Genomic DNA, 27,708 nt, shown 5'->3' on the forward strand with positions numbered 1-27,708 from the left:
GTGGTGGTTAGGGGGTGTGGCTAGGGAAAAGGTTGAACTTCCCACAACAAAGGAGGAAGCACCAGGCTTTCTTATCAGCTTGCCCAGATGTGGGCAAAAGGGAGGGAGTGAGATGTAAGGCTTAAAAGCTGTCAGCAGTAGTCAGACATCAAAAACAGATTTAGATCCTTTATTGCAATTCATCCAGTGTACATTAGATGCCCACTTGTTTTTTCCTCTAATATTTACTAAATATTTTTAGTAATATTTTACTAAATTGTTCATTTATATGCTTTTAAAAGCTTTGGCTATGTAGGAATTATTATTGTATTCTTGCCCCATCAACTGTTATAGTTAATATGTGTTTGTTGAAGGGATGAATAAAACGGTCAATCTATCAACACTAAAACTATATGAAGATATTAAAAACCTAAGAATCAACTAAAGAAAAGAAGTTGGCATCTATCTTTAGAAGACCCAAGGCCAGGCTGCACAAGGTCAGTGACTTGACGTAAATCTGGAAACGTAAATAGAACTTTCCTCATGAGAAAGTTGCTGTCTCTGTTGAACAATTTAAACTTGCCAGTTTTTAATCACAACTACACTTGCACTTTCCTAACCTGACCTCCTAGAGAACTAATCCCTACTTTCAGGAGGAGTCAGTAGGTATCTCTAAGGTGCCATCTGGTTGGGGGCGGGGGTGGGGGGTAAGGGTGGGGGAATCAGAACCTTCAATTCCCAATACCTTGCCAATTTGTGACAGTTCTCAATATGTCTACTGATACAACTTTCTGTTCTAGGAAAGCACTAATTTCATGTCTTCAGTAAAAATACTATACAGTATCCCACCCCCCCCCCCCCCGCCTTATCAATGGGAGATATGTCCCAACATCCCCAGCGGATTCCTGGAACCACGGATAACACCAAATCCTATAGATTTTGGTTTTTTCCTATGCATACATACCTATAATAAAGTTTAATTGAAGAAGTAGGCACAGTAAGAGATTAACAACAACTAATAATAAAATAGAACAATTATAACAATACATTGTAATGAAGATTATTTGAATGTGGCCTCTCTCTCAAAATACCTTATTGTATGTACTCACCCTTCTTGGGATGACACGAAATGATAAAATGCCTACCTGATAATATGCAGAGAAGTGAACAACGGCGGCATCGTGATGTGGTGTTTGCTACTCTTGACCTTCTGAAGGAGGAGGTTCTGCTTCCGGACAGCGTTTGACTACTGGTAACTGAAACCGGGGAAAGTGAAACTGCAGATGAAGGGGGACTACTGTAATATAAAAAGAAGAAATCAACTCTTAACTCACTATTACAATTTACTATATTTCATGACCTATGAAAACCCCTGACCTGGGCAAATAGAACTTACAGGGCAGTAGATTTTGGACCAATAGAAAGATGACCTTTTGAGCAGTCTACGAGAAAGTTTCTGTGCTATGTTAATTATCCATTTCGTCTTCTTTTTTTTTTAATTTTTTTTTAATGTTTATTTATTTTTGAGACAGAGACAGAGCATGAATGGGGGAGGGGCAGAGAGAGAGGGAGACACAGAATCGGAAGCAGGCTCCAGGCTCTGAGCTGTCAGCACAGAGCCCGACTCGGGGCTCGAACTCACAGACCGTGAGATCATGACCTGAGCCGAAGTCGGACACTCAACCGACTGAGCCACCCAGGCGCCCCAGTATCCATTTCTTCTTAACAAATTACTCCCCAAAAGGTTGAGTTATCATTTCTCACAATGGCGTGAGTGGCTGGACTCTGCTGGTCTCCCCTGGGCTCACTATATTGCTGCACTCAGCCGGTGAGCGAGCTGGGGGCTGGGCTCACCTGGGATGTACCCAGTGAGTGGGCTTCCTCACCCAAGCGGTCTGCACTTGTGCTTCTCATCAGCCTAGTGGTGTCAGGATCCTAAGAGAAGGAAAGCAGCAGGCGCAAGCCCTCCGGAAGCCTTGACTCAAGAGCTCGAAACACATAACTTCCACAACTCCAGTCCGGTTTCAAGCAAAAGGAGAAATGCACTCCGTCCATGGATGGGAGGAACACCAAAACCACTGTGTGAAAGGGAGGTGAATAATGCCGTGGCCATCAAACAGTATACCAGAGTCCACCTCTGCTGACACAAATTATTCACGTTCTGGCAACATGAAAAATATGCTCACTCTCCTCCAGGGACCCCAAAGGCTCACACCAATTATGACACCTGGCTTAAAGTCCGGGACCTCGCGACCAGGGTCTAGTTCGTTGTGGGGGAAGCTCCTTAGAGGCAGCTTCCTTTGATTCTGAAAGATGTGAACTAGAAGCACGAGTGATCGTCCAGCTACACACTCAACATAAAATGGTAAGACGGGGTCAGAGTAATCACAGTAGACACCTGTGCTCAAAAAACAGTAAGAATGGAGCACGGAGCACACCCAGCACTTGGGTCTTTGTTCCCAATGCCATCATCCAGTAGAGGGAACCAGGGCTCCTTGGAGAAACGGGCAGATTCTCCATTAGACAATCCCATTAGGGCCGGAGCAGTGCCACCATAAGAAAAACACCAGAAAAGCCCCAAATTGAGGGTCAAAGACCTCTAATTTGACTTTAAAATACCTTCTAAACAGACCTCAAAACCATCAAGGTTCTCAAATGCAAAGAAAGATGAAGATACCGTCACAGCAGAGGAAGCTAAGGAGACGTGTTGGCGAAATGTGTTGTGGTATCCTGCAGAGTTTCCCGACACAGAGCCTTAGGACAGTAGGGAAATGAGGACACGAGGGGACAAGCAGTGGAACTTGAATAAACTGTAGACTTTAATTAATGGCAACGCACCAATATGGTTCCTTAGCTGAGACAAATGCTTCATGGTTTTGTAAAATGTTAACAGTCTGGGAAACATGCATGAGGAGTACATGGGAACTCTCTGTATTATCTTTGCAGCTTTCCAGTAAATATGAAGACTACTCCAAAATTAACAATATATATATTTAAATGAAAAGTAAAGAAGGGGAAGCATGTAGTGGTCAGGATTTTGCCGTGATTCTGAAAAGCAGTTGGGCACCCATCACCAGTGTTCCTTCACGCGGACAAGGCTTGTTCCTTGATCAGGGTCTGGTGCTGCAGCCTGGGAGTGGCTCCTGAATCCGTTGGTCTCAGATCTTGGTTCCACCCCCTGGCCTTTTTTCTGTTCTCCTTTTTGATCAGAGGTAGCTGGTGTTTGCAGCTGAGTACTTGTCTCAGCTTCTTTTTCATGGAAGGTTGAAGGTCCAGAGGCCTTTTTTATTGTTATTTAAATTTTCTTAACCAGGTCTGTTCTTTTTGGTCCAAAGAGCCAATGTTTGCATCAGTACCATTCTCTTAAAATTTTCGTGAATCTTAGTAGGATTGATGTCATACCCCAAAGGTGACATCCATAATTTGGGGAGGGAGGAGGGGAACAGATCCCTATAACTCTGAGCATATAAAAGTGCTGTGGGACAACACACTTTCAAATTTCAAACAACATTGTGACTGACTATAAGTCTATTAGCTACCAGTTGAAGTCTTTCTGAGATCTTAAAGGGTTTTATAACTATAGACTCAAATACATCTTTATGCAAAGGCCATTTCTCACAATGAATCTTCTATGGGTTGGAAATGGGAATCAGTTTTATATTTCAACCCAGCAATCCCTAGTTCTCCTACATTTCCTCTAAATTCTGCTTTCAAACTGAGAAATTTTGTCTTTGTTCATCTCTGTCTTCACCTGATCCGATGCAGCTAAAAACAAAAACCCAAACAAAAAAACCAAATGACATGTTTAACAATGCCTGACACTCTCCTTAGCCAGACCCATAAATGCATTTCCTAATATTTCAAGTTGCTGGGCAGTAATGCCTCAGTTGTTCTGTCTGCATATAACTGAGTTGTCTTTTTACCAGTCTCTAGCCATGCTTCCTCACTGATCTTCCAGCTATACCACTAGTAAGCTACTTTCTGGCCCCCCTTTCCCCTCTTTCCTCTACACCTGCTGACTCTCACTCCCCGATACGTGACCTAAACAATTAATTGCCTCTGCCCTATCTCACAAACTTCTTAGCAAAATTCTTTGGCCAGGATATCTGCATTGTATCCCACTCCCTTCCCTGACAAGGAATGAAAAGGCACATCAAAGAAAAACAAGTAATAATAATAAGAATAATACCCTAACTTAAGCCACTGTTAAAGGGCAATAAAACTTGTCCAGAGGGGTGCCTAGGTGGCTCAGTGGGTTAAGCATCTGACTTCGGCTCAGATCATGATCTTGCGTTCATGAGTTCAAGCCCTGCGTCAGGCTCTGTGCAAACCTGTCCAGAGAGTATTCCCTCATTCACCTTAATCTTCTCCAAGAGGAGGGAAAATAGACATTGAAAATGTCTGAACTGATTGAAAACACAAAGAATCTGGTGTATCCCTAGGTTATAAGGCAAACCCTAAGGGATTCATTTTATAAAACAGTGTCTAAAATGTGTAAATATGAAGTATAAATAAATGATCACTTATTGATGACCTGCTATGGCAGCATTGTTTTAAAGACAAGTATTATATAATGTAATGCTTAAAGCAACTCTGTAGGGTAGAAAGTCTTATTCAGAGTTTATCTTTTTACACAGTGGTTAGGATGTCCAAAAAGCTGAACATTCATCTTTAAACATTTCAGGAAGATCCACATTTTCTCTGTATTTACGTCTATGTGTATCTATTCATTCTAAGGGCAAAATTAGCTGGACTTCTGCATGATTTTGCTTTAGTTTGCACTTTTGCCCCTTCCATATAATTGGTTTATATCTGAGACCAATTTCAAAAAGTCATGGAGTCACAGAGCTTGAAATGGGTAGTTTTTGAAGCATAATGTACCAATTCAGAGATAAACTTCTTGGACTATTAGGGGAGATAAGAGTGTATTTAAGGTCTTTCCTCCTGCTCATTTTCCCCATAGTGGTGAAATAAAGATGAGATTAGGAAGAAAAAAAAAAGGAAATAATATAATATTGTGGTGCAGCAACGTGTTTGTGGCAACTTTGTGATATTTCCTAGCATAGAAATCTGCTCGGGGCCCGTGAGATGGGTGATGCTGTGTCACCAAACAAATATTTAGAAGCCAAGGTACAAGTAGTCTACAGGTTTCTTTAAGTTTCCCAAATCTCCCAAAGCTCAATGACTAGAAGGAAGATGATTTACCATAAGGACATGACCAAAAAGTGAAAAAGAAATGATGTCATGGGAAACAAGAGCTAGTAATCACACTTACCTAGTTTTATTTTTGATGGGAGAAACTGTCTCAGTCGGCTTGAAGCACCATAACAAAATACCATTGTTTGGGGGGTTTAAACAAGAGGAATTTATTTCTCAGACTTCTGGAGACTGGAAGTTCAAGATCAAAGTGCTAGCAGGGTCAGTGTCTTTTGATAGCTCTCTCCTTGCACTACTGATGACTTCTTTCTTGTAATGTCTTCATACGACCTTTCCTCAGTGAATGAAGGTGGTGAGAGTGAGGGGGAAGCAAGCTTTCCTCTGTTTCTCCTCATGAAGGCACTAATCCCATCCTGAGGGCTCCACCCTATGACTTCATCAAAACCTAATGACCTCCTAAAGGTCCTACCTTCAGGTATCACCACATTGGAGGTTAGAGCCTCAACATGTGAGTTTGGGGGAGACATAATTCAGTCCATAGCAGAAACTACAGCTTCCTTTTTCCCTTTCTCCTTTCTTTTCCTTCATTCCTTCATTCGTTCCTTCCTTCCCTCCTTCACCATGGATCATAGTAGCTGGAAGTTAGTTAGAAGCTCCAGTGAAATAGAATGATCATTCCTTTTGGGTTCCAACCAAGTCCCCACCTGACAAAGCCTGTGGCTTTAATCCACCCGCAGGTGTTAGAACAGGGTGAGGTTTTTGTTCCCTAGGCTTGTACACAACTCGAGCTACAGATCTGGTGGAAACGTTCCACCTTTTCCTTGCCTGATGTGCTTGACCGCAAGTTGCCGAAGAGCTCGGGGGCCGAGTGTAGCTGATGGACGCCTGAGAGCAGCAGCGCTAAAGCAGCACTGAAAAGGTGGCTGTTGGTCAAGATTGTGGAAGAGACTTCAAAATAAAAACCACAAAACAATCCTAAAGGTCTATAGCAAATGGATACTCCAAGTCTGTGAGATCTGTCAGATGGGCAAGTCATGGTTAAAGGCATGGTCTGAAGTCCTATAGAATTGGTTTTCGATCTTACCCAGGCGTTTACTCTCTGCGAGGCCCATGGTGTATTGTCCTCAGTAAGCGAACAGGAAGGCCACTCATTAAGTGAAAGAATTAATTCAAGGCATTTAGCACATTTTGTCATCCAATGAATGTTTATTGAGCACCTGCCTGTAAGCCAAACTGTTGACCGTGTGCTGGGTAGAGATCAGTGAGTGAATAAGAAGAAGCTGGAAGCTGACTTTGTGGTGTTTTACTCTAGTAAGGAGGAGACAAAAGTCAGGCAAGTCAACATGCAAATAAATACTTGCAAATCAAGAAAGTGCCCTGAAGAGCTGATACAGCAAGGCACCACTATGGTAGAGAATAACAAAGCCAGGAAAAAAGAGGGTAGAGGCAGGATTGGGGGAGACACTTGGGAACTCACTCAGGCTAAGGCACTCCAGGAAGGATTCTTAGAGGGGACAATTTTTAACTAGGACATATGGGAGGAGAGGATGACATCCAAACATAAAGCAAGGTTAGGGTGAGGGAAGCAGACCCCTGGAGGATCCCAAAAGGGGAAAACTCAGGCACAAAATCTTAGCAAGAGGAAAGAGCTTGAGGGTCAACTGGCTGAGAGAACAACAGGGTAGCCCCAGGGTGATGGTGGTGATGGGGAATGGCGTGAGCCTGAGAACAAAGGCTGGCAGCAGGGAAGCGTTTACAAATGCTTTTGGTTTTCATTCTTGAGGTTTTTATGAGGGAAAAAGAAGACAATGTATTAAAAACATCTAGTCTACTGCTTGAGACATACTAGGTGCTCAACCAACAGAATTTACTGTTGTTTTTGTTATGTTTAGTGGTACAAGTAGCCTTGCTATTTTCTGAGAAACAGATCACACTTCGAGTGTCTCCTTTTGATATGGCTCTTCTGTATCTTTGTTTCTGTCACAATCTCTGGTTCTTCCTTGCAGCTTTTCATCCTTACCTTCAGGCCAACCGTAAGCTGTCCCTGCCCTCTAGATATTCCATACATATTTGGTAACCCCTTTGGAATATTCTTCAATATATTTGCATCATTTACTGCAAAGATTTTGTTTGGTTTGTTTGCTAAAATATTTTTTTAAAGATAAATGACTAGGGGCGCCTGGGTGGCTCAGTCCGTTGAGCCAGGTCATGATCTCGCGGTTCACAAGTTTGAGACCCATGTCAGGCTCTGTGCTGACAGCTCAGAGCCTGGAGCCTGCTTCAGATTCGGTGTCTCCCTCTCTCTCTGCCCCTCCCCTGCTCGTACTTTGTCTCTCAAAAATAAATAAACACAAAAAAAGAGAGCAATGACTAAACAAAATAACTGAAAGCACAGGTTAGTTTGATCAACTACCGTCCATTTGGTATTGAGAGGAATAATCATTCCTGTAACAATCTGGGAAAAAAAAGGAAGTCCTGCACTCCATGGGGTTCAAGAACCCTCCTCCTCCCCAAAAATGTGCTTGTCCCTCTCCAGCCATAGAGAGGGCTTGTTACTCTCTCCAAACTATCATGAATGATTGATTTGAGACTCTGGGTCCTTCAGAGCTTCTCCCAAACGAACAAAAGACAGTCCTGCTCAGAGTCTCGGTGGCTGTTAGTCAGCCCTTTAATGTGATTCTAATGGTTTGTGTGTGTGTGTGAGAATTCACAGTAAATTCATTATGAAAACCCATTTACCACAGGGTTGACACCAGCAAAAGCCTGAGGCAGCTCAGGGAATTGTGGGACACGACATCTGTTTCAGTGAACATAACTCAGACATTCCACATCCGTGCTCGCTCATTGGTGTTTAATAGCTTCTCGCACAGCCCTTTCTCTCCTCAGGACATACACATTCAGACACAGAAAACCATAAAGGCCAAATGTCTTCTTTAATCCTCCGAGGCTTAGCTAGCTAAAAGGAAACTGTCAAGAGCCATAGCAACCAGCTATGTGGAAAGAAAAGAATAATAATAATTATTAATAATAACAGTCATTGGCAACAAAAAGAAAAAAAGAAGCGAGTTTGCTGATTTAATTCATGTAAGATTCTACCTTTCTCTATTTTGCTGTTTTTGTGTCAGATTTTTATGCATATTCAAAATAGAATGTATAATTTGATCATACCTACTTTGTTATGATTTACTGTTAATAACTTTGCTGAAGTGTAAATGGCCTCACATGCTAATTGGGTGTGCTTCCTGTGACATATGCAAACTGACTTAGAAACTAACATATGCTGTTATTACTCATAATAGATCAGCTTTGTCTGAAATATTTGTGCCCAAAATTACCATTTGGCATGTCTTCAAATTCAAATCCACCTTCTGCCCTGAGATGAAATTCAAGGATTTGTTTTCTGCTTTTTTTTTTTAATATATTTTGGATAGGCTGCTTTCACTGCTACAATAAGGAGTGTTCGGTGTTTACATTATAATGACTATTTATGGGGGTTTAATATGTTGCTTGTTGCAAATTGCATCCGACGGAAAGTTGGCAAGATGGCACAGAGATGTGGGACCACATTCAACTATATTTAACATCGTATCAGGCGGTTGATCTTTTGAAAATCTATGGTGTTAAATGATATTTTGCATAATCTTACATAGTCTTTCCATCTTTTGCTTTGTAGAAGTTAAAAATGGTGCTGAGTCTTACAGTAACTTTACGGGAAAAAAATGTGTTTTCTTGTGGCCAACAGTTTACTAAGGGACGAAACAGGAACAATGAAAAGCCCTAAAAGTCAATCTACTTGTGTTGGAGCTATTAATGTTTTGCAGATTGTTACTGGATTTTTATATTTTTGTACCTGTTATTATGCGCTCTGAGACTGAGTAGGAGGATAGAGGCAGAAACAGATCTGTAAGAAACATGTGTAGATGTTGCAGAGAAACCCAGTGACCGGAGTGAAATGGTTAGTTTGTATCACAAATAGCATTTTATTTTATTTTATCTTTTTAAATGTTTATTTATTTTTGAGAGAGAGAGAGAGAGAGAGAGAGAGAGAGAGAGAAAGAGAAAGCGCACAGGCGGGGGAGGAGGCCATCTGGTCCTCAGAGAGAGAGAGAGGGACAGAGGATCCGAAGCAGGCTGCGTGCTGACAGCAGCGAACATGATGTGGGGCTCAAACCCACGAACCGTGAGATCAGGACCTGAGCAGAGGTCAGGTGTTCAACCGACTGAGCCACCCAGGAGCCCAACAAACAGCATTTTATATACTTCTGCACCAGTTTGAAATGTTGCACTCAATTGTAGAGGCTAATTAGCTAGACAATTCTGGATAGGTGGGAATGGAGGAAGTAGGTTCCTTATTATTTCACAATATTAATTTGTAAAAAGGTAAAATGTCTTAGATTCTCAAGGCAGTTAAGATCATTGAATCAGAATCAGATGATGTAAACAATAGTATCTCCAGTTAATGCGTAACTTCAAGGAAAGACTGTGGTTTCTTGAAAACAGCATTGTTAGGGAAGCAGTTCATTTGAGCCCTGATTATTTATCCCTGCATGTCCTTGGATATAAACTGCAAGGTGTATCAATCCCCTGATACTGAGCAGTCTTCATAGTCAGCCACATGAGCCACTAAGCTGGTGCGGATGACCACATCATGACCTCCGTATAACTGCTCACGCTCTAGTGGAGGGGACTGGCTTGTTTGCGGCTTGCTCAGGAATTGCTGGTCCCTTGGTTCTGGGTTCCTCAGCTGCAGTACAATCCACTGCATGTGTAGCCTCCATCTGGGCCCATGGTGTCACCCGTGGGGCTTGGAGACCTGGAATCGGGCATCACTATGCTGATGCTCCTGCTGTGTGCTGTGCTGTGAGTAACACGCTGTCTCGTCTACATTTGGCATGTAAGGGATGGTCTCAGATTTATTCCCTCCCTTCTTGTCTAATTAGGCTAGGATTCTTCCCTGTCAGATATAAAGATCCTCCAAAAATTTGTTTTGATTCTAATCATTTAAAAATTTTATATTGGCAAACAAAGTGTAATAAACAATGGAAGATATTTTAAATAGATAGTACAGAACACTACCCTTATTATTAAAAATTATTATCAACTTATTAGAGCAATGTTAAAAATAACTCCCATTCACCAGCATTTATTATGCACATTTGTCTCATTTATTGTCTCAACCGCCTTATAAGGTCTGTGTTATTATGCTGTTTTTGCACACCAGGGAAATTAGGCAAACTTAGTGCAATAACCTGGCCATGTTAGATAGCTTTTGAACCCAGGTCTGTCTGGCTCTAAATTCAGCTTCTAAATTCAGACCGATGACTGCTGTAGGTATTTGATGATTAGCTTTATTTCCTGATATAAATTTTATATGCCAAAACATTTATTATTGGAAGTATAGTCTTCTACCTCCAGGTGTGGCTCTTCTAGACTTTTGACTCTATTGCATCGTTGTTCTGAAATCCTAAGTCATGCACTTGGAATAAAATCAGGATTTTAAGTCATAATTTGAGCCTGGCTTGAATATCATGGGACTTGGCTGTTTCTAATAAATAAGATGAGATGTTTCAAATAAACTTGATTGTTCATATTAGTAAATAACTAGATAGCCCAAAAAGGTTGAAATTACTTTAAATAAACTGAATCATGGTGTATTTAATTTGCCTCATTTTTTCATACAATAGTGTTTAGTTTTGCCAGACTCCTTGACGCTATAGATAAATGAGTAGAATCTAGGCCAAGCAAAGGACCAGATGGCCTGAAGTGACGGGGAGGAGTAGTCCTGTTGGGTATTTTTGATATCTTACGTTTGATATCGTACGTTTTGATATCTTACGTTTAGGGTTTTGTGTGTGTGTGTGTGTGTGTGTGTGTGTGTGTGTTTTCATTTCTAATGCCTCTGGCTACTACAATAACAGTTACAATAAATAAAGCAAAACCAGCTGATTTCACTAAGTCCATCTGATTACATTTACAAAACTTTATTTACTATCAAATTTTCTAACTGCATGTTAATAATTAATACATGGTTGAACATCTATTGGGGCTCTGTCGTATTTAGGCCAAAACTTTATAAAATAAAAACAGACTCTAAAATAGACTGTGGGAAATAGCAGGGGTGTACTCCTGCGAACAAATAAGGATACTTCCAAAATGTTCCTTTGGAGAATCACCGTCTTAAAATTGGGAAGTTTTGAGCATTTGCAATTCTCAAGCTAGGGCCTGAAAAAAAAGAGACGTGGGAGTTCCAGTTGCATAATATGGATTCTGACTCTGCATACAAAAATAGCCCAGGCCTGCTTGGTGGCTCGAATCTACTGCCCTTAGGCATTGCGAATGGGGAGAAGGCAGGTCTATACTCCAAGGGATCTGGAGCTTAATCTTTCGGAAGTGCCAAATCTTTAATTCTGAAACAGATTACAAAATTAGAAGTGAAAATAGATATTTATTTAGAATGACATGAAGAAAAATGAAATCACATTTTTAAAATGTGGCCAAACTGACAAATACCACAAACCCCCTCAAGACTCAGCAGAGTAGTATATTATTTTTAATTAATTCACTTCTGGATTTACTTCCGGCATATTTTTTAAAACATTTTTTTTTAATGTACTCTTTCATCGCCTCTTCATATGCCAGCAATTATGTAACATTTTTTAAAGAGGAAAAAAGAAAATTCACTATTGCCCTTCGCATGGTTGAGTAAAATTTGTCTTTTTGTGTCGATAATATTTAAAGTACTTTAGATTCCCCGTTTGGTATCAGTAATGTCATGTGGACATTTAGCGTAGCTGCCAAAGTTGTGAAAATGTCTACCAAAATTTCTTTCGTGGGTCAGCTGTACTATTTCGGGACATTTCAAGTTTTCTTGCGCAATAACTACTTTTATGTGGTCCTTGAATTGACCGTTGGCATTCACCGGTATGTCATTGGTGTTCTTGTTGTAGTGCAGTGTTCCGAGGATGTTAATACATTTAATTTCATTTAATTTTTTGCAAATTGGCATTTCTGTTTACTTCTCACTTTGTGAAACCGTCCTCAATTTGTGGATGTAAGCAAACAAATTTCAACTCTGATTGCTATGCAAAAGAACGAAAGATCATCTGCTTTGCGATGAACTTTAAAGTTCAACTGCGCCCCAGCAGCATGCCATACATGAGAAAATTGCTTACTGAACTACAGGTATTGAATACTGGAAAAAGTTCACAGTGTATTATAATTTATCTTATTTAACAATCTAGGGAGTTCGCAGCCATCAGCAGCTCCCGTGCAAGTGCGGCTGCAACCAGGAATACAGGAATCTCCGTGGAGCTGCTGGTGCCGCGAACCTCGTAGGTAAAGCACCTGCATACTTTTGATAGCGCATGTGAAGGGATGTCTCTAAAATTGACTTCATTAATCTCGTTCTCAGCAAATTGACCTGGGCCACTCAACATGGCTTTTATTCTGGATGGTAGTGCGTGTGCTCTTTTGACAAAGAATTCACGACCATGCAGAGTCGGTTAAGCATCCAGCTTCCGTGCAGGTCGTGATCTCATGGCTGTGGGAACCAGCCCCATGTTGGGCTCTAAGAGTCTTGCTCTCCCTCTGCCCTTTCCCCACTCGCTCTCTCTCTCTCTCTCTCTCAAAAAAAAAAAAAAAAATAAATAAATAATAAATAAATAAAATAAAGAGCAAATAATTAATTTAAAAAATGTGTTACCTGATTTACTTCTTTTCGTTAACTCGATTTTCTTTTTTTTTTTTTTTTAATTTTTTAATGTTTTTATTTTTGCACAGAGAGAGATAGAACATGAGCAGGGGAGGGGCAGAGAGAGAGGGAGACACAGAATTGGAAGCAGGCTCCAGGCTCTGAGCTGTCAGTACAGAGCCCAATGCGGGGCTTGAACCCACAGACTGTGAGATCATGACCTGAGCCGAAGTCGGACGCTTAACCGACTGAGCCACCCAGGCGCCCAGACATTACCTCGCTTTTCAAACAAACCAAGGGCCTGCTCACCCTCTTTACTGGGAAATGAAATAAATGAAATGAAATAAAGAAATAAAATATCACTGCTTTTGATATTATGTGAGTTTTCGTTGGGCTGCAGCTCGGTTGTCATTGTAGGCTCTTTTTCTTCACCTCCTTGCACATGTTTTTGCTTCTGTTTCCTGCGCCACTAATTTTCATCTGGGTTTTTTAACTTATTTAATACGTAAATTTTAAAACAAAAAATATAAAGCCCAATTTTCTGGAATTTCCATTTGTTTTATTGAAACTTCCCAAAACATCCCTCCAGATGTCATTTCATATGGCATGTCCCCAACCTAATTTCTCCATAGCCAGGTCCCAAAAGGTAGTCATGGCTTGCTGACCTGAACTGCTGCATGTGAAGTTTGATGAAGGAGTAGCAGGCATGGAAGGAGACACCAGTCTTAATCAGTTGAGGTTAATATGTCTCACTTTTGAAAATGTTGAGAAAAGAAGTTCCATCAGTGAACATATGGCAGAAATCTTTCTCAGGCACTTTGCAAGGACTCTTGCAGGTACAGGGCTCTGAAGGTTAAGCTTCACTAGCTTCATGGGGCCTCTGCTGCCCATCTGAGGATAGATCTAGCCATGAGCCATCCCAAGAGCATGTGGGCTCTGAAGTTGTACATGGCTTCCATGATAGAACATTCCCGAAACTTAGCCTTGCATGGGACTGGGAGAAGGGCAAGGGAAGGTAAGTTACGCAATGTCACTAAGGACTGGTTCGGATTTGAAGACTGGAGAGAGTGACAACTTGGACTCAGCTGAAGAGTGTTGTCCCTTCTATTTCCTACTAAAGAAACCAACAGTGCAAAGAAAAAAATATGTGGGTAAAGGGACATCGCTCCTCAATGTTCTTCTAGTGCCTTGCCAAAGGCAGCTGAAGCTCACTACTCAAAAAGGCCAGGGGCCTAGAAGCCTCTAATCTGCCCTCAGTTACCCCCGGGGAGGAGTAACTTCTGCCCTCAAATGCCCAGCGCTCCATTGAGCCTACTGCAGGCTTGACCTACTGTGGCTCTGACCATGGAGAAGAGAGAATGGGCCAGAGTCAAGGCTCCTAACACCAGCTAGGGTGGCCCCTGGGTCTGGCTTTTCTGAGACTGAGGGGCTTCCCAGGATGTAGCTCTCATGCAGTTAAAATCAGGAGAGTCTCAGGAGAATGGGGATAATTTGTCACCCTAAATCAGAGAGGCTGATCCTCTAAAGGGAGTCCTATGTCACAATCATTCCTAAAGGTCAGAACATGGATTGTGGAGAAAGCTAAACCGAGTTTGAATCCAGTTTCTAGTCAGATCTCGGGCAAATGGCTTCACATTTCTGGGCCTCATTCTGGTAAACTGGAGATGACAATGGCTGTAGTATAGAAGTTTTGTGAGGAATAAACTACTTGCTACGTGTAAAGATCCTAGTAAAGAGTCTGATACTTTCAAAACCAGTGGTTATCAATATCACCCCCATCATCACCATCCAAAGAGTTGGACCTGGTGGGTGGACTCAGCAGCGGCTTCCAGTTGACGGTGATATTTTCGACCAGGTAAATTGCAGCATCAAGACTCACTGAGTCTTTCCAAATGAAAGCAGGGTCTTTGAAAATGTCTTGGGAGTATTGAAGAGCAGGCTTCAATCTTGGGGAAAGGAACTGGCAAGAACCAGGAGAGGTAAACATGTCGGAGCAAATGGGCTGGTTTCAAGGTAGCACATTAGCTGCATCAGGGAATTAGAACCATAACCAGAAAGCTGACGCAGGTTTGAATCTTGGCTTTGTGTCCTTGGACAACAAATGCTTCTCTGTATCTATCCTATAGAAGAACTTTTAAACGAAGATTACTACTAATGGATGCTGAATTCCTAGCCCTGAGCCTGACTCCTGAAAGGCACTGAATAAGTGAGTGCTTTACACTTCCTTGCTGTAAGTACAGGATGATACAGATGAACTACCTTCACCCTAAGTAAAGCTTAGGGATCAGGTACCCCTCCTAGAGCCCATGACAAGTGAACCAGTTACCCAGATGCCTTAGTGCAAGGCCTGCAAAGATCCCCTCTGCCAGCTACACATGGATCCGTCTATTCTGTATTGCCAATCTGAGTGTCAGAGTGTCTGAGACCAGATCTGCTCCCACAACAAAATCTTAAGATAAAGTGTCCATATTGCAGTGATCAGTTGGGCTGTGAGACCCAAGTGGGAGTGCCAATCAGAGCACCAGGAAACTCTAGGCCTAGATGTATTGAGAAAGTCCTAAAGCAGGCACAGTGGTAGTGACATAGAAGTCCTGAGCTAAGCTATATGTCCTTCAAGGGCAGGAGTTGTGATACCTATCTCAACAGTAGCAGCTCCATCCCAAGACAACAATAGTCACTTACTGGCACTGCTGCTGGTAGAAGGTAGGTTCCCAAGTGTCTTTTAGAAGCTGAGGAAGGAAGGAAGACGATCTGACTTTCATTGGACAGATGGTTGGCTTCATGGGATAATTGGGCAGAGTAAATACACAGGACTCCACAGATATGTTTAGATAAAAGGAATGTCTTTTGGTTCCGTTGTGGGAACCATTTTGGATCTGGAGGGGAAATTGGGTGGGCAAGGTATCAATAGTGATAGGACAGTTATTCCTACTGCAGAGTAGCAATTGTCCTTATCGGGGTGATGAGAATGCCAGAGAAGCACGCTTTTGGCAAAACTGAGGGAACCACTTGTGTCAGAGAGATGTGTGCCCTCTCAGGGAAGAGAATTCCTAAGGCCTTTGGGGAAAAAAAAATGTTCGCCAATGAACCTGCTAATTTATAAACTTCAAGAGACTAGGGATAATGTCTGGTTTGTTCTCTAAATCCAAAGCCCTACCTCAAATATCTAGTATGGTGACTAGCTTAATGAAGGGTCCAATCAATATTTGTTCAATGTTTGAACAAAGACATTATTGAACAAATGGCCATATTGGTTTTCAAATGCCCTGGGTAACTTGAGCTGCCTTCAGCTGCAGGTTCTCCATTCAGGAATCTGTTAAATACCTACAATATCAGAAAATTGGACAAAATCATGACGTTGGAGAAATTAGAGGGGAATTACATCCCAACTCAAAAGGCAAACAGTATTTCTTAGTTGCAGTTCTTAATTGTTTGAAAGCAATCGAAAGAAATAGGTTGGCTAAAGCTACCACACAGATTTGGAGCTGAGGGGTGTTTTCACTTGAAATTATTTTGGCTGATTCAATGAAGCTTTGTATTCCCCACAATGAAGAAGCAATAGCTGGTGTTTGATGTGTCTAAGACAGCAAGATGGGTTTATGGTATATAAAGTTTTAGGTAGCACAAGTTTGTAATGTAAAAACTTACCCCCTGTCTTGCAATTTTGTCCCCAAATGGTCACATTTTAAAACTTTAAGAGTTAAAAAGAGCTTTGCTTTATGCAACTTCCTCACTGCTGTCTTTTATGAGGGCTTCTAATATAATATTTTCTCTTAGAGAAAAAACACAAACTTTCTAAATTAATTTAAGCTATCTGCTTTATTGTTCATCACCTTTGGCACATCATGTAGCAAATCTTATACTAAAAACCAGCATGTGGAGCATTAGTACAATCCACAAAATCCTCTTGGAGGGAAAAGAAAATATTTAAAGAAATATCCCAGGGCATAACATGCAAAACCACTTTTCACTAATCAAAGAATCATTGCGGACTTGGCTGACAATCCTATAATAAATTATCTTCATTGTTGCTCAGAAACTTATATGCTCTGTGAATACAGCACATTCCACATTATCTAAAATTCAGTATTGAGGTTTGAGGCTGTTTTTAGTCCAGTAAGGGAATGAAAGACGATTTTTCACTTAATTCCCATGCCCTGGAACATGCCCCTAGCAAAATTGTTGACCTTTCTGTGTTTACATTCATAGAACAGAAACCCCAACTTGATTAATAAGGATGCAAAAAGAATTAGCTTGAGTTTGTGATTAATTCAGTTGCATCAAGTTACTTTGCATACACTAAACCAGAGAAATTTAGATAGCCTGATCTGTCATTTAATACAAATTGACAGATTTCTAAAATATGTGCACTTGAGTTTTTTCTAAACATTTAGAAAATCTATCCATAATCCTGGTCAATTCTGGTTTTGTATTAAAGACTGAGGATATTAAGTAGATTATATCACCAAGAAACCACTTTTTTCTACAGTTATTTTTAAAACTTAAATAAGAACTTTTCTTGTCTATGGTCAATATACTTAAAGGAAACTCACTCAGTAAGTGGATCACTTTATCTACTCAAAGATGAGACCTGATATTACTCTGAAATGAACTGTAGAGCCAAGGTAGGTGTTTTGGAGGACATATTTTGAATAAATACTTGGCAACCAATGTTATTTGCATAGGATGAAAATGATAAAGATATATTTTTTTAAGAAATCAATCAACCTCCTACAAAAAGAAAGCTTAGGAGAACATCTATACCCCAGTGGGCCTAACCTGTAAGACCATGACTGTGTCCAAAAACCCTCAGGAGACAAGCGGCCACAGAACTTGGAGAGGGTACCATTATGTCACACAACAGCTAAACCATCTTCTGGTTCAATGCCCCTCTCTGAGAACAATGTTCTCTCTGAGAACAACAGTATTGTCGATGCCTGGACAACTTTGGTGAGAATTGTCTTCATGAAGAAAGCAAGATGTTAGAAAAATATGTCTAAGACAATATTATTTATGCCATGTTTCATTATACTCCCTTGGATTCAAAAGATTCTTCTTTCAAAGAAGCTCAAACTCCTGCAAATATAATCCATATTGTTGATTGGACTACAGAGCAATCATTTAAAGATACTGGCTGGTCACTCACTTATTTAACAAACATTGACTGAGACGTAACGAGGTCAACTAAAAGAAAGGAAGACATTCAAGATGCTAACAGGTTGCTGTTTGGAGAAGGCCTCTCAGGAAAGTAAATTGATGAGTAGTATATGTCTGGCTCTTGGTTTGTAAGTCCAGGAATTCCATTTTTCAGTGTATCTATAAGTAATTTGATTCCAGAGGACAGGTGCATGAGACACATTATAATCAAAATCAAAGAAAGAATCTTGAAAGTAGCAAAGGAAAAGTGACTCACCACATGTAAGGGAGCTCCCATAAGATACTCAGAACATTTCTCAGCAGAAACATTTCAAGCCAGGAGGGAGTGGGATGATATATTTAAAGTGTTAAATGAACAACAACAACAACAAAACAAAACCTGGCAACCAAGAGTACTTTATTGGGCAAAACTGTCCTTCCAAAAATGAAGAAGAAATAAATCCTTCCCAGATTAAAAAAAAAAAAGCTGAGGAAGTTCATCACCCCACTAGGCATCCCTTACAAGAATCACTAAAGGAAGTCCTTCAAGTTGAAATGAAAGAATGCTAGGCAGCAACATGAAAGGGTATGAAAATATAAAACTCTCTAGTAAAGGTAAATATATAGACAAATACAGAATCTTCTAACACTGTAAGGGTGCTGCATAAATCATTTTCAATTTAGGTATAGAATTTAAAAGATAAAACCATAAATATTTCACTCTAAAGCTATATTAATGGATACAGAATATTAAAAAGGTGTAATTCGTGATATTGACAACATACAATGGTGGAGGGAGATGTAAAGGAGTAGAGTTTTTATGTGACTGAAGTTAAGCTGTTGTCAGTTTAAAATAGACTGTTATAACTATAAGGTATTTTGCATAATCTGCATGGTAGCCACAAAGAAAATACCTATAGAAGTCACGCAAAAGAAAATGAGAAAGGAATCAAAATATATCATCACAAAAAAATCAATAAAACACAAAGGGAGATAGCAAGGGAGGAAAATAACCAAATAATTAGACAAAATAGAGAATGACAACATGAGGTCCTTCCCTGCCACTAACTACTGCAAATATAAATGGTTTAAACTCTCTAATCAAAAGACATAGAGTGGATGAATGGATAAAAAAAATAAGGTCCAGATATACGCTAAGAGACTCACTTTATTTATTTATTTATTTATTTAATTTTTTTAATATGTGAAATTTATTGTCAAATTGGTTTCCATACAACACCCAGTGCTCATCCCAAAAGATGCCCTCTTCAATACCCATCACCCACCCTCCCCTCCGTCACACCCCCCCATCAGCCCTCAGTTTGTTCTCAGTTTTTAAGAGTCTCATGCTTTGGCTCTCTCCCACTCTAACCTTTTTTTTTTTTTTTTACCTTCCCCTCCCCCATGGGTTTCTGTTAAGTTTCTCAGGATCCACATAAGAGTGAAAACATATGGTATCTGTCTTTCTCTGTATGGCTTATCTCACTTAGCATCACACTCTCCAGTTCCATCCACGTTGCTACAAAAGGCCATATTTCATTCTTTCTCATTGCCACGTAGTACTCCATTGTGTATATAAACCACAATTTCTTTATCCATTCATCAGTTGATGGACATTTAGGCTCTTTCCACAATTTGGCTATTGTTGAGAGTGCTGCTATGAACATTGGGGTCCAAGTGCCCCTATGCATCAGTACTCCTGTATCCCTTGGGTAAATTCTTAGCAGTGCTACTGCTGGGTCATAGGGTAGGTCTATTCTTAATTTTTTTAGGAACCTCCACACTGTTTTCCAGAGCGGCTGCACCAGTTTGCATTCCCACCAACAGTGCAAGAGGGTTCCCGTTTCTCCACATCCTCTCCAGCATCTATAGTCTCCTGATTTGTTCATTTTGGCCACTCTGACTGGCGTGAGGTGATATCTGAGTGTGGTTTTGATTTGTATTTACCTGATGAGGAGTGATGCTGAGCATCTTTTCATGTGCCTGTTGGCCATCTGGATGTCTTCTTTAGAGAAATGTCTATTCATGTTTTCTGCCCATTTCTTCACTGGATTATTTGTTTTTTGGGTGTGGAGTTTGGTGTAAGAGACTCACTTTAAATATAATGCCATCCACAGGCTGAAAGTGAGAGAATAGAAAAAGATATTCTATGAAAATGGTAATCAAAGCAGAGTGGATGGATATCCTAATATCAGACAAAATCAGTCAAAAACTTACAAGAGACAAAGAAGGTCACTGTATAATCATGTATAATCAACTCACCAGGAAGATATAACACATAAATATATATGTACCAAGCAGCAGAACACCCAAATGTATAAAGCAAATATTGACAGAATTGAAGGGAGGATTCAGACAGTAACAAATAACAGTAGGATACTTCAATACCTTTAATAATGGGTAGATTAGTCAGACAGATAAATAAGGAAACAGAGGACTTGAATCTCAACACTATAGACCAATTGGTCCTGATAGACATACACAAAGCACCCCACCTGACAAGAACAGACTATTCGTCTCAAGCACACATAGAATAATCTCCATGATAGATCACATGGTAGGCCACAAAACAAGATAACTACCATCTCCTTTCTGCCCCCTAACCTAGCAAAAGAATCTCCAGCCCACCCCAACTGAAAATACACAGGCAAAAGGAATTCTGGAAAATAAACTTCAGTCTACTCAAGTGGGCTCATCACATTCATCTTTTAAGTCTATAAAATCATGTACTTTGTTCTCTTCTTTTCTCAACTTACATATTCTTCTGCTACCATATCCCTCTCCATGACTTCTATGTGAATATTCCCCAGCTTTATACACCCAACTCAGCTGGTGTCTTTTGAGCTATCTACTTAGATATTTAAAATGCCCCACTGGACATCACCTTGAGATTTCACATGGCCCTCACCTTGTTCAAAATGAATTCATCTCTCTCCTTTTGTGTGTAGTTCTCATTCTGGCTAAGGGCACTATTGTTTACCTAGCATCCAAAGCAGAAATCTTTTAGTCATTCTCAATAGCTCTCCCTCTTGGATACTTTTAATTAGTAAATACTAATTTCTATCTGTTCTAGTTCTCCTGCATTACCATCGCTATCGTTCAGTTCAGTGCATTCTCATCTTACACGTAAATAATTGCAACCATCTCCTGTCACCCCACCCTCTCTTCCCTTACTCTATCATTGTCTGTGCTCTAAGTATGGAGATCTCATCATATTACTCCCCAGTTTAAAATCCTTAACTTGTTCCCTTTAACGTACAGGATGAAATCCAAGCTTTGTGTAGCATAAAAGATTCTCAAAGATCTGATCACAACTTACTTTTGTAACTATGTTATCTGTTATCCTGTTGTAGCTCTTATATTCACTCCCTTTTATAAGACTCAGACGGGACCTATTTTATTAGTCCTTCCATGGAAATTCTCAATCTGAAGTTGGCGTTTCTCTCTGTTGGTGGAATGGGTGGTATGTGAGTCTTTCCCTCCCTGTGGTTGCATTCTCTACCCTGTGGGGAAAGCCCTCATATAGTGAGAAAGATTCATAAAATGCAAAACGAAGCAGAGATTAGAGACAGAAAGAAAGAAAAATGGAGAAATAGAACCCTAATAAATTGGGTCCCACTGGCCCAAAGGCTACCTTTGCTTTCAAATCAACAGGTTTCCTTTTTATGTTTAAGTTCATTCAAGGTATACTTCTGTCTCTTGTAAAAAAAAAAAAAAAAAAGAAGCACTGACTCATACAGTCCCCACATATACATTTAATGTTTAGTCATACTGCAGCACATTCACAACCCCCCATGTCTCTGTGTCTTTGCACAATGCATCCCTTCTCAAGGATGATCCTCATTGAAGGATCATCCTTCCAGACTCCATACATCACTTCTTATCAAACTTTCTCTTGATATCTTCAGATTAAGCTGACCATTAAGCTTTGAGGACCTCAACCTAGCTATAGAATTTACCACCCTGTATTTATGTATGTATTTCTCTTCTCAGGTGGTAACATTTTCAGGAAAGGGACCCCACGCCCTATTCATTTTGTATATGTCATCAATCACAATGTCTGATGTAGAGAAAGTGTTCAATTCCTATTTGTTAAATGACGGATGATTTCACGATTTATGCTTACTATTTTGAAGGAGGGTGTCTTTTTGTGTTCAGAGAAAAGTCTTACTGATCTTGGGATAGTACTTGTTGAAACTTTATTTTTTCATTTCATGTATACTCTAGCTGAACAAGGAAAGGAATACATGCTGTTGTTTCTATTTGTTTTCTATAAATGATGTAAATAAGTCAGTTTCTAGTATTTTTCACCAAAAATATAAGTTAACGAAAGAAAGAATAGAACTGAAAGGAGATTTCCTTTAGGACTTGGATTTCTGGGCAATGTGAAAAGAGATTGATATTAACATGCAGCAATCCAGTGGAGACTCAGCCAAGTCCTGAGGCAAAGTTTTCAAAATAAATACCCTTGTGATTATCAGCTTCAAATTTGGTATGTATAAATGCCTAAGAGTTAAGCTTCCCATTCATTTATTTTCAAAGATTAACAAGGATAAATAAGTGTACCTATGTACAAGTCTTCAAAGAAAGCTCTGTAGCGTCCCAGTTTTGGTCAGTTTCCTAATATTCAAAACAAAACTCACATATACTCAAAATTGCATCACATAGCCTCTGTATTTTATTTTCAAATTCTGTTATAGACCCAAAGAAATAATTTAAGCGATTTAATGCTATTTTATTGTACTTGAGATTAATTAATTTCCAAATCAGTAAAGATGTATATAATTCTAGGCAACTAGATTGAGATTAAACTGTACATTTTCATTCTAATGACAACATTCTTACATTTTTTTTTAGCATGGCTGAAGATATTTTTGGCTGGTAATACATTACGATGCTCAGTTCAATGGAATTATAACACAAAACATTTTTTTCATTGAACTGCAGGAATGTCCTGAATCAAACCAGTACCTTCTCTCATCTGTAGTCAACCAATAACATACCTATTCTCCTTTCTTAAGGGGTTTTTAGCTAGGAAAAAGATCTAGGTTCATCCGATTTCCATCCCATAGACAGAGATGACCATTTGAATCAATGAACTCTGATTCTTTTCTATAGGAAAGCTGGAAATCTTTGGAAAATTCTTTACAAAACATAATGTTGGAGGAGGACTTCTTCCTTTTTGGTCTTATTCTCCAACTGCAATTTCTCACAAGAGAACTATAACAGAGCTGACTGTTCTTATACGTTTTAACTGGGCTACTGCAGCTCAGGAGAAGTGGGTTGTTTTTTTTTCTTTTCTTTCTCTCTTATCATTTTTCTTTTCTCTCTTTCTCTCTCTTCTTTAATGTATGTGAAATGTCAGTGAGCTAAAAAGAGCTGAGTGAGCACAACTTCTTCATTTGATATTCTTGCCTTTGGCCAACCACTTCTATTTTTCTCTTTCAGGAAGCGCGGGAGGAGTTGATGAAGAGTGAATCAAATTTTAGAACCCTCAAGAAGAAACTGAGACCAGCTCTCTTTATGTCTTTAATATTTTCCAATAGTGACAGAACCATATGATAAAGAAATAGATATTAGAGATAATTTTGTGATCATGCTGCAATACTGAAGGAAAATCCCACTCAAAATATTATGCTGTGAGTCATACAGATTGGACTTACTTTGTATGGGGACAAGCAGGGTTGCAAAGGATCTGTAGATAGAAAAATGGATCTTGTTTTTGTATCAGCCATTTCCAAAGATGTTGTTTTATGCGCTAAGTTATTCTCAGAGATCATTGCTGAGACTTGCTCATAGTGGGCACTCAATAATTATGTATTGAATGATCTCTGATTGAAGACAGGAACTATATCTATTTTTATATAAAATGTTTTTATATAACATTTTATATAAAAATATTTTATTTGAATCTTAGTCACAGAAGAGAATGAGAGAGCAATATAATAATTATTACTATCTATCAAATGCCTTCAATTTGCCCACCGTTGTAATGTGCTTCAATTACTAGATATTTAATCCATAATAATAGGGCTTTCTAGAAGTCTCAGTTAATTTCTTTAGAACAAAGTGAATGATCAGCAAGCATCTGTTATCAATACTCTAAAAGTTTGATGAAATAATGATATTCCATTAGTGATAATGTTAGTTTTGTTTGCAAAATAAACTTACTTTAAATGAGATAACCACATAAAAAGCATTTAAAAGCCTAAAAAACCTCACCATCCAGAAAGAAATATTTTGAGTTTGCTGCAGTAGTGAGAAGTCAATTGTGAAATGTAACATTTCCTATATTTTATTTCTTCCTATAAGTAAATTTTAAAAATTGCTTTATTAATGTAAATGATTGGCTACCCTAACTGGCAAATCCTGATTTTAATACTGATGGATATGATAGAGAACAGTTTTATCATTTTTAAATATTTGGGATAAACTTTAAAAACTGGATAGGTCCTAAGTGATAAAAGTGAGTCAGTGTTTTCTCCAAGGTTCGGGGGCTCAGATGAGGCACAACGTAGCACGGACTCATGACTAGCAAGATAGCAACCTACCACTTTTTGAAAGCTGGACAATAACAAACTGGCAAAGACAGAAAACATTCTTAGAGTATACAGCCTATGCGTTCAAAGAAGCTCCTGTTTTGTCTATCTAATCCAATGTTCGTAACCTTTAGCTCACAAAGGATGGGATGTGGACCGCAGACAATGTTAGTGCGTTGTAAGATGGAATCATGGGAGCAGCCAAGACATTCGTTGAAATGAAGGATTTAGTTTTGAAGCAGTCGACATTGATGTTCTGTTATAACAATTTTATTTTGACTGTACCAAATGATGGATGAAGATGCAGTTGTCTGGTCTGATGGATGTGGTACTATGCAAAGGTGCAATGCTCTGTGCTTTCTTATTGAATAATTCAACTTGAATTTTTCCCCGGAGAATAACTAGACACGGCATTTTCAACTAATTTACTGTCTCGAAAATTTCGATTTAGTTGGCAACATAATCGTGGTTACTTTATTATCAAATAAGAAATAATTTTGTATGAAATTGTAGTAATTGTAGAATTGTAGAATTGTAGAAATTGTAGTAATTGTTAGATAGAATTCGGTCAGCAATTTGTCTATGGTGATGGTGCCATGTGAGAGTACATGGGGATCTGTTATGCACTGAACTGTGTCTTCCCAATTTTATGTTGAAGTTCTAACTCCCAATTGTGACTGTGTTTGGAGATAGGGCCATTACGGAGGTGATTAAGAAATGATGAGCTCATAAGAATGGGGCCCTGATCCAATAGAAAAGTGTTCATAAAAGAAGGAAAGAAGACATCAGGAGTGTGCATGCACAGAGGAAAGGCGATATGATGACACAGTGGGAAGGCAGCCATCTGCAAACCAGGAAGAGAGGTCTTACTAGAAACCAACCCTGATGACACCTTGATCTTGGACTTCCAGCCTCCAGAACTGTGAGAAAACACACTCCTATTGTTTAAGCCACCGTGTCTGTGGTATTCTGTTATGGTAGCCTTGCCAGACTAGTACAGGGTGGTGTAGGATATCAACTTCAGAGTGTTGCCTACAGCTTCAACTCTTCTTAAGTTCCCCGAGTAACTAATCATGGACTAAGGATACTAAATATCCTTGTGATAAGGTGCTTCTTGAGCTTCTTGAGATCTATTTTCTAGAGGTACCATCTCTGATTTAGTGAATTAGATGCTCGCCACCACGATAGACATAAAAGTAAATTTTTATGGCGGAAAAATATGCATAATGTAAATCTTACCATTGAAGCTATTTCTAAGTGTACAGTTTTATGGCATTAAATATATCCATATCGTTGTACAACCATCACTTGTACAACCGTCCCCACCATCCATCTCCAGAACTTTTGCCTCTTTTCCAACTGAAACTCTATACCGTGAGACACCAACTCCATGTTCTCTGTCCTTTTACCTCCTAGTAAACACCATTGGACTCTCTGTCTTTATGAATCTGGCTATTCTAGGTAGCTCATGTAAGCGGAATCATACAATATTTATCAATTTGTGACTGGCTTATTTCACTTAGCATAATGTCTTTAAGGTTCATCTATGTTTTAGCATGTATCAGAATCTTCTGTTTTAAGGCTGAATAATACGTTTAAACATTCATCCTTCAATACACACTTGGGTTGCTTCCATCTTTTGAGTATCGTGAATAGCACTGCTATAATATGGGTCTACAGATATCTGGTCAGGTCCCTGCTTTCAATTCTTTTGGGTACAGATCCACACGTAGAATTGCTGGATCGTATAGTAATTCTATTTTAATTTTTTTTGAGGAGCCATCATACGGTTTTCTACAGTGGTGGCCCCATTTTACATTCCCACCAACAAGGCACAAGGATTCCAATTTCACCACTATCCTCACCAATATTTGTTGTTTTATTATTTTTTTAATAATATCCATCCCAATATGTGTAAAGTAGTATCTCATTGTGGTTTTTTTTTTTTAAATATTTTTTTCAACATTTTTTATTTATTTTTGGGACAGAGAGAGACAGAGCATGAACGGGGGAGGGGCAGAGAGAGAGGGAGACACAGAATCGGAAACAGGCTCCAGGCTCTGAGCCATCAGCCCAGAGCCCGACGCGGGGCTCGAACTCACGGACCGCGAGATCGTGACCTGGCTGAAGTCGGACGCTTAACCGACTGCGCCACCCAGGCGCCCCTCTCATTGTGGTTTTTATTGGGATTTCCTTAATTATTAGTGATGTTGAACATCTTTTCATACGCTGGCTGAAGATGTGTGTATCTTCTTTGGAGAAATGTATATTCAAGTCCTTTGCCCATTTTTTTTCAGTTGGGTTGCTTTCTTAGTCTTGAGTTACAGGTGTTCCTTATACATTATGGATATTAACCCTTTATCAGATATATGGTTTACAAATACTTTCTCCCATTATGTGGGTTGTATGTTTACACTGTTTATAGTGTCCTCTGATGTATAAAAATTTTTAACATTGAGGTAGCTCAATATATTTTTTTGTTGTTTTGGCCTGTGCTTTTCGTATCTTCACTGATAAATCATCACCAAATCCATAGTCATAAAGCTTTTTCCCTTAAGTTTTCTTTTTAAGTTTTGTAATTTCACATCTCAGTTTTGGGCTTTTGGTCCATTTTGAGTTAATATTTGTATATGGTATTAGATAAGGTTCTAATTTTATTCTTTTGCATGTGATTATCCAGTTTTCCCAATACTGTTTGTTGAAGAATGTCCTTTCTGCATCGAGTGGGTTTGGCACTCTCACTGAAAATCTTTCAACCATAAGTGAGGGTTTATTTCTGGATTCTCTATTCCATTCCACTGGTCCATACGTCTGTCTTTATGCCAGTACTACGGTCTTTTGATTATTCTAGATTTGCAGTAATTATTGAAATCAGGGAGTACGAAGCTTCCAGCTCTGCTTTTATTTCAAGGTTGTTTTGGCTGTTAAAGTTCTATTAATATTCCATTTAAATTATAGAATGAATTTTTCAAGTTCTGCAAAAAAAAATTAATTGGGATTTTGATAAAGATTATATTGCATTCATAGATAATTTTGGGTAGTATTGACATCTTAACAATATTAAGAATTGTAATAAACAGTTCCAGTCCATAAACACAGGATATCTTTCCTTTTGATGTCTTCTTTAACTTTCTTCAGAAATACTTTATAGTTTTTAGTGTACAAGCCTTCTGTCTCTGTCTTTAATTTTTAAGCATTTTATTCTTT

General features: G+C 39.3%; 1 long non-coding RNA gene across 1 annotated transcript in view; it reads right to left on the reverse strand.

The window, feature by feature from the left end:
* Positions 1-1,130: 1,130 nt before the first annotated feature.
* The window catches only part of LOC122495591, a 58,945-nt gene continuing 32,367 nt past the window's right edge, over positions 1,131-27,708 (reverse strand). The window contains exon 3 of the long non-coding RNA XR_006300503.1: positions 1,131-1,235. This is a non-coding gene — a long non-coding RNA (uncharacterized LOC122495591). The remainder of the gene's footprint in view (positions 1,236-27,708) is intronic.

The sequence above is a fragment of the Prionailurus bengalensis genome, chromosome F2, assembly GCF_016509475.1.
Source record: "Prionailurus bengalensis isolate Pbe53 chromosome F2, Fcat_Pben_1.1_paternal_pri, whole genome shotgun sequence".
In the NCBI taxonomy this organism is placed as follows: domain Eukaryota; kingdom Metazoa; phylum Chordata; class Mammalia; order Carnivora; family Felidae; genus Prionailurus; species Prionailurus bengalensis.